This window comes from Loxodonta africana, chromosome 3 (assembly GCF_030014295.1).
Source record: "Loxodonta africana isolate mLoxAfr1 chromosome 3, mLoxAfr1.hap2, whole genome shotgun sequence".
In the NCBI taxonomy this organism is placed as follows: Eukaryota; Metazoa; Chordata; class Mammalia; order Proboscidea; family Elephantidae; genus Loxodonta; species Loxodonta africana.
The window spans coordinates 49,971,422-49,979,413 of NC_087344.1; the positions used below are offsets into that span (position 1 = coordinate 49,971,422).

General features: G+C 44.3%; 1 pseudogene; it reads left to right on the plus strand.

Moving 5' to 3' along the window:
* Nucleotides 1–2,348: 2,348 nt before the first annotated feature.
* On the plus strand, nt 2,349–3,405 carry LOC111751513 (zinc finger and BTB domain-containing protein 2-like; annotated as a pseudogene).
* The last annotated feature ends 4,587 nt before the right edge of the window (nt 3,406–7,992 follow it).

Here is a 7,992-nt window from a genome sequence, read left to right on the forward strand (position 1 = left end):
ATTACATAACTTCCAAATTACATCATTACATAACTGCCAAACCCCTGAGAATCATGACCCAGGCAAGTTGACACATAATCTTAACCATCACAGCCAGCATTACTCTTGCCTCACACCTCAGGATTCGTTACAGCCAGACGTACGTTGTTAATGTACAAAATAGCCAGATAGCAGATTTTTTACTGTTGTTGTAAATACAAAATTTCGCAGAACAAGATAGTTGATAAGTGAGGAGCAGGTGTACGTTATTATTAACTGAAGTCCATAGTTTATATTAGGGCTCAATCTTTGTGTTGTGCAAGGACTCAGTTGTAAGCCTAGCACTGCCACTTGCTAAAAGTGTGAGCTTGGGCAAGGATTCTGACCACTCTGAGCCTCAGTTTCTTCACCAGTAAAATGAGGATTAGTAGTTTTATTGTGGGTATGTGAGAAAAATGCATACCCTGCACCTCTCATGGAGAAAGTGTGGAATAAGTGACAGCTATGACTCTCCCGGAAACCCTGGTGGCCTAGTGGTTAAGAGCTATGGCTGCTAACCAAAAGGTTGGCAGTTTGAAACCAGCAGGTGCTCCTTGGAAACCTTATGGGGATAGTCCCACTCTGTCCTATAGGGTCACTGTGAGTTGGAATTGACAGCAACGGGTTTTGTTTATTTATTTTTATGACTCTCCCACAACATACAGATGGAGAACTGGTCTGAGATATAAGCACTTCTTCAAAGGGAGAATGTAGTTATTTCCCGCAGCTGCTCTAACAAATCACGAGAAACTGGGTGCTTACAACAGCAGAAATTTATTCACAGTTCTGTAGACTAGAAGTCTGAATTCGGGATGTTGGCAGGGCCGTGCTCTCTGTGAAGGCTCTAGGGGATGATCGCTTCTTGTCTCTTTCAGGTTCTGGTGGCCCCAGGCATTCCTTGGCTTTTGGCAGCCTCACTTCAATCTCTGCCTTCTTCACTGGCCATCTTTCCCGTGTCTTTCTGTGTCTGTGTCTCTTCTCTTTTTATACAGACACTAGTCACATTGGATTAGGGCTCGTCCTTCTCTAGAATGACCTCATGTTAATGAATTTTATCTGCAAAGATGCTATTTCCAAAGAAGGCCACACTTAGGTACTGGGGGTTAGGACTCAATGTATGTCTCTTTTTGAGGGACAGAAATCAACCCATAACCATTAGCTTCACACTCATTTCTGAAAACATATTCTGAGAAAATTCACCAAGTGCCATGAGCAGTTTGTGAAGAATCTTTGCAGAAAGCTAGCTTCAGGAATGCAGCTGTAGGACCGCGTGGTTTCAGCCAGTTGAGCCGGTCCTGGGGTCCGCCTCGCACACAGCTTGGCTCCCAGTTCACAAGACAGCCACTCCTGTCATGGATAGTTGGACGAGTCAGTCCGTTTTGTCCGGTTTTAGTTTAATGCCATATCGTCAGTATATTAGAACCAAATGGCTCATATCAGGTACGTGAATCCTAGAAGACCACAGCTACCTGGACTTTAGAGACCCTCTCACCTGGTGATTTCCTGAGCATGTCCCCTCATTTTAATGAATGGATGTAAAGAAGGGCCCATCATTAAATCACTTTGGGAATTCCCATTTTAAAGTCTATTTGTTCAACATATTTTTTAAATAATTTTTATTGTGCTTTAAGTGAAAGTTTACAAATCAAGTCAGTCTCTCACATATAAACTTATATACACCTTACTACATACTCCCACTTACTCTCCCCCTAATGAGTCAGCCTGCTACCTCCTTCCAGTCTCTCCTTTCATGACAATTTTGCCAGTTTCTAACCCCCTCTACCCTCCCATCTCCCCCCCAGACAGGAGATGCCAACATAGTCTCAAGTGTCCACCTGATGCAAGTAGCTCGTTCCTCATCAGGATCTCTCTCCAACCCATTGTCCAGTCCAACCCATGTCTGCTGAGTTGGCTTCAGGAATAGTTCCTGTCCTGGGCCAACAGAAGGTTTGGGGACCATGACCGCCGGGATTCTTCTAGTCTTAGTCAGACCATTAAGTCTGGTCTTTTTATGAGAATTTGGGGTCTGCATCCCACTGTTCCGCTCTGTCAGGGGTTCTCTGTTGTGCTCCCTGTCAGGGCAGTCATCAGTTGTGGCCGGGCACCCCAATACATTTTTTATTGAGCACCTACTATGTGTCTACTAAGTGCTAGGATTAAAACTGGCAACCAATGGACCAAACCATTGACTTCATGGGGTTCATATTCTGGGTGGGGAGGTGGGCAGATAATGAACAATTAAAAGCATGATATATCAGAAAATGAGAAGTGCTGTGATGAAAAAGCAGGGGATGGAATAGAAGGTGATGGGGGGATCTTGCGCTTGAGTGATGAGGAAAATCTCTGGGGAGGTGACATTGGAGAAAAGTAAGGAGTAAGCCACATGGATATCTGGGTGCAGAGGGTTCCAGAGAGCCTCTTGTATGTTTATGCACATTATGAGTCTCTAGCAGATGCTGGAGGACATGGTGTCTCCTGAGCCTCTTTGGCCACAGATTCTTTTGTCCCCACCAAGCATCTTCCATGGCCAGCATTCCACTGGACAGCCTTCAGTGAATTCTGATACAGCCCAACCCAATCATTCTACAGGGACACAAACAGACCAGAGAAGACAAGAGACTTGTCTGAAGTCCTATGGATCATTGACCAGGTTATGTTATCTTCCTCATTGTATGGCATTCAGATCACAGATCACTTAAGGCAGGCCACTAAGATGGCCTTGGTACCTGACAACCTGGAAGACCAAGGCCATGGATCCAGGATAGCCAGGCACAGGTGCCTAAGGCCTCCCAGCTCTCAGAGCCACTGCAGACCTCCCTGTCTTCAGAACCTGTGTCCACTTCGCAGTATGGAAGCTTCTTCCTCTGATGAGAAGCCTGCATCCCTCACGATAGCCCTTGCCAAGCTGAAGACCATAAAGAGGAGTGGACACTTTCCATAGTTCTGTGCTTGCCACCTATGTGGACTGCGGCTTGCCCTCCAGGAGATTTGCGAGAATACCTCCAGGTTCATTCAGGAGTACCTTTCACATCAAGCCAACATGGAGGAAGCCATTCCCCTGCATCTTTGTAACAACACAGATGATCTAAGAAATGATGTCTGAGAGAGCCTAAAGCTGGGGTAACAAGTGACAGTGAGCTTCAGCACATCAATAATTGCTGGGCAGCGGTAGTGGGGAAACCCACTCTCTTCAGGCGTGGTGTGTCTTAGTTATCCAGCACTGCTATAACAGAAATACCACAAGTGGGTGGCTTTAACAAACAGAAATTTATTTTCTCACGGCTTAGGAAGCAAGAAGTCTGAATTCAGGGTGCCAGCTCTAGGGGTAGGCATCCTGTCTCTGTTGGCTCTGGAGGAGGTTCTTGTCTCTTTGAGCTTCTGCTCCTGGGCGATCTTCATGTGGCTTGGCATCTCTCTTCCCCCATCTCTGCACCTCTGGATTGCTTGTTTAATCTCTTTTATATCTCCGCTATGAGTCGGAATCGACTCGATGGCACTGGGTTTGGTTTTTTTTTGGTTTATATCTCAAAAGAGATTGACTCAAGATACACCCTATACTAATCCTGCCTTATTAACATAACAAAGACAACCCATTCCCAAATGGGATTATAACCACAGGCATAAAGGTTGGGATTTACAAAACGTATTTTGGGGGGACACAAGTCAGTCCATAATATGGGCAAGGGCAACTTGGAGTAAGCTGACCAAGAGAGAGATAAAGAGACAGAAGTTTGAACCCATAATGTGTGGACATAAATTTATCCGGAAAAGCCACCAGAGGGAACAAATGGATACACACCTGAAGCCTTTAAAATGCAACGCTTGAGACAAGAAGCTTCACAGATCCAACCAGACTGCCCACCGCTATGTGCCCCAACCAGAGCATCAACATGAACATACCAGAGGGTGACGAGCAGACCCTGGAGCTCTGCACGTTCAAGGAAGGCAGTCAGATGGACCACACACCAGAACAAACCAACCAGCTCCCAGGTGCCACACGTGGCCAAATGTTCTCAGCTCCCAGTCAGGCTGTTAACCATTCACGCCCACACCAGAGCTGGACGTTTTCACTCTAGATCAGTGTTTCTCCACCAGGAATGATTTTGCAACTGGCATTTGGCAATCAATGTCTGGAGACATTTTTGGTTGTGACAACTGTGTGTGTTGGGGGGAGGGGGGAGGGTTACTGGCATAGCCTGGGTAGAGACCAGGGATGATACTAAACATCCCACAATGCACAGAAAAAAGAATTATCCTACATCCTATAATGCACCCACAACAAAGAGTTATCTGGCCCCAAATATCAATAGCACTAAGGTTGAGAACCCTTGCCCTAGACAAAAAGTGACAGACAGCAGCAGCTATTTGCCAACCGATATGGAAGTTACCTTTATATTTTAACAACCAGCCGGCTGTCATGTACTTATCAGCTGATTACCAGCCCTCACCAGGAGAGGATTTGGGCACATGTATACCTTAACTGCGTCAGAGTGTGACCTCTTTAGGGTTTAGACTGGGTTTCTACGTATTCTGGAGCCCTGGTGGTGCTGTGGTTAAGGCTCAGCTACTAACAAAAGGTCAGCAATTCAAATTCACCAGCCGCTCCTTGGTTACCCCATCGGGCAGTTCTACACTGTCCTGTAGGGTTGCTATAAGTCAGAACTGACAGCAACTGGTATACTACTTGGAAACCCTGGTGGTGTACTGGTTAAAAGCTAAGACTGTTAACCAAAAGGTTGGTAGTTCCAGTCCACTAGGCACTCCTTGGAAGCTTTACAAGTAGTTCTACTCTGTCCTGTGGGGTAGCTGTGAGTCAGAATCAACTTGATGGCAATGGGTTTGATTTGTTTTTTTGGATTGGTATACTACTTATGAACTCAAATAGATTTTCAGAAATTGTGAATTACTTAAAAAGCATACTCGGAACTAATAAAGGATATATTGTTGTTGTTAGTTGCTGTTGAGTAGGTTCTGACTCATAGCGACCCCATACACAGCAGAACAAAACACTGCCTGATCCTGCGCCATCCTCACAATCGTTGTTATACTTGAGCTCATTGTTGCAGCCACTGTGTCAATCCTTGTTGAGGGTCTTCCTCTTTTCCGTTAACCCTGTACTTTGCCAAGCATGATGTCACTCTCCAGGGACTGATCCCTCCTGACAACATGTCCTAAGTATGTAAGACACAGTCTCACCATCCTTGCTTTGAAGGAGCATTCTTGTTGCACTTCTTCCAAGACAGATTTGTTCATTCCTTTGGCAGTCCACGGTATATTCAAAATTCTTCGCCAAAACCACAATTAAAAGGCATCAACTCTTTTTCAGTCGCCCTTATTCATTGTCCAGCTTTCACGTGCATATGATGCGATTGAAAATACCATGGCTTGGGTCAGGCGTACATTAGTCTTCAAGGTGACATCTTTGCTCTTCCACACGTTAAAAAGGTCCTTTGCAAAGTTTCTGGGATAAACTGAATGCTTCAAAGGTCAGCTGAGCAAGGGTGGGGGTTTGGGGACTATGGTTTAAGGGGACTTCTAAGTCAATTGGCAAAATAATTCTATTTTGAAAACATTCTGCATCCCACTTTGAAATGTGGTGTCTGGGGTCTCAAATGCTAACAAACGGCCATCTAAGATGCATCAATTGGTCTCAACCCACCTGGATCAAAGGAGAATGAAGAACACCAAGGTCACATGATAACTATGAGCCCAAGAGACAGAAAGGGCCACAGGAACCAGAGACTTACATCATCCTGAGACCAGAAGAACTAGATGGTGCCTGGCCACAACCAATGCCCTGACAGGGAGCACAACAGAGAACCCCTGAGGGAGCAGGAGATCAGTGGGATGCAGACCCCAAATTCTCATAAAAAGACCAGACTTAATGGTCTGACTGAGACTAGAGGAATCCCGGCGGTCACGGTCCCCAAACCTTCTGTTGGCCCAGGACAGGAACCATTGCTGAAGACAACTCATCAGACATGGAAGGGACAGGACAATGGGAAGGAGAGAGATGCTGATGAAGAGTGAGCCACTTGTATCAGGTGGACACTTGAGACTGTGTTGGCATCTCCCGTCTGGAGTAGGGATGGGAGGGTAGAGAGGGTTGGAAGCTGGCAAAATTGTCACAAAAGGAGAGACTGGAAGGGCTGACTCATTAGGGGGAGAGAAAGTGGGAGTATGGAGTAAGGTGTATATAAGCTTATATGTGACAGACTGACTTGATTTGTAAACGTTTACTTAAAGCTCAATAAAAATTATTAAAACAAATGAATAAAGACACTTATGATGCAATAGCAGAAATTTGTATATGTGCTATTTGGACAAGAGTAGGAGCTGTGTATGCCCAGGGATAAAGGTTGGGAAGAAAAATAAGAAATGAACAAATGCAAGATTGCATGTGAATTTGTAAAAATTATGTGGTTGCCACATGACTTATTTTTTAATAAACTAACCTTTTCAAATCTGAAAAAAAAAAAAAAGGTCCTTTGCAGCAGATTTACCCAATGCAATGCATCTTTTGATTTCTTGACTGCTGCTTCCATGGCTGTTGATTGTGGATCCAAGTAAAATGAAATCCTTGACAACTTCAGTCTTTTCTCCGTTTAGCATGATGTTGCTCATTGGTCCAATTGTGAAGATTTTTGTTTTCTTTATGTTGAGGTGCAATCCATAATGAAGGCTGTGGTCTTTGATCTTCATCAGTAAGCGCTTCAAGTCCTCTTCACTTTCAGCAAGCAAGGTTGTGTCATCTGCGTAACGCAGGTTATTAATGAGTCTTCTTCCAATCTTGATACCCTGTTCTTCTTCACATAGTCCAGCTTCTCAGATTCTTTGCTCAGCATACAGATTGAATAGGTATGGTGAAAGAATACAACCGTGACGCACACCTTTCCTGACTTTAAACCAATCAGTATCCCCTTGTTCTGTCCGAACAACTGCCTCTTGATCTATGTAAAGGTTACTCATGAGCACAATTAAGTGTTCTGGAATTCCCGTTCTTCACAGTGTTATCCATCATTTGTTATGATCCACACAGTCGAATGCCTTTGCACAGTCAATAAAGCACAGGTAAACATCCTTCTGGTATTCTCTGCTTTCAGCCAGGATCCATCTGACATCAGCAGTGACATCCCTCCTTCCACGTCCTCTTCTGAATCCGGCTCAAATTTCTGGCAGTTCCCTGTTGATATACTGCTGCAGCCGTTTTTGAATGATCTTCAGCAAAATTTTGCTTGTGTGTGATATTAATGATATTGTTCTATAATTTCCGCGTTTGGTTGGATCACCTTTCTTGGGAATAGGCATAAATATGGATGTCTTCCAGGCAGTTGGCCAGGAAGCTGTCTTCCATATTTCTTGGCATAGACGAGTGAGCACCTCCAGTGCTGCATCCGTTTGTTGAAACATCTCAGTTGATATTCCGTCAATCCCTGGAGCCTTGTTTTCCGCCAATGCCTTCAGAGCAGCTTGGACTTCTTCCTTCAGTACCATCGGTTCCTGATCATATGCTACCTCTTGAAATGTTTGTACATCGACCAATTCTTTTTGGTATAATAAATCTGTGTATTCCTTCCATCTTCTTTTGATGCTTCCTGCGTCATTTAACATTTTCCCCATAGAATCCTTCCGTATCGCAACTTGAGGCTTGAATTTTTTCCTCAATTCTTTCAGCTTGAAAAATGCTGAGTGTGTTCTTCCCTTTTTGTGTTCTATCTCCAGCTCTTTGCACATGTCATTATCATACTTTGTTTTCCCCATCTGCCCTTTGAAATCTTCTGTTCAGTTCTTTTACTTCATTGTTTCTTCCTTTTGCTTTAGCTGCTCAACATTCAAGAGCAAGTTTCAGAGTTTCCTCTGACATCCATCTTGGTCTTTTCTTTCTTTCCTGTCTTTTCAATGACCTCTTGCTTTCTTCATGTATGATGTCCTTGATGTCATTCCACAACTCGTCTGGTCTTCAGTCACTAGTGT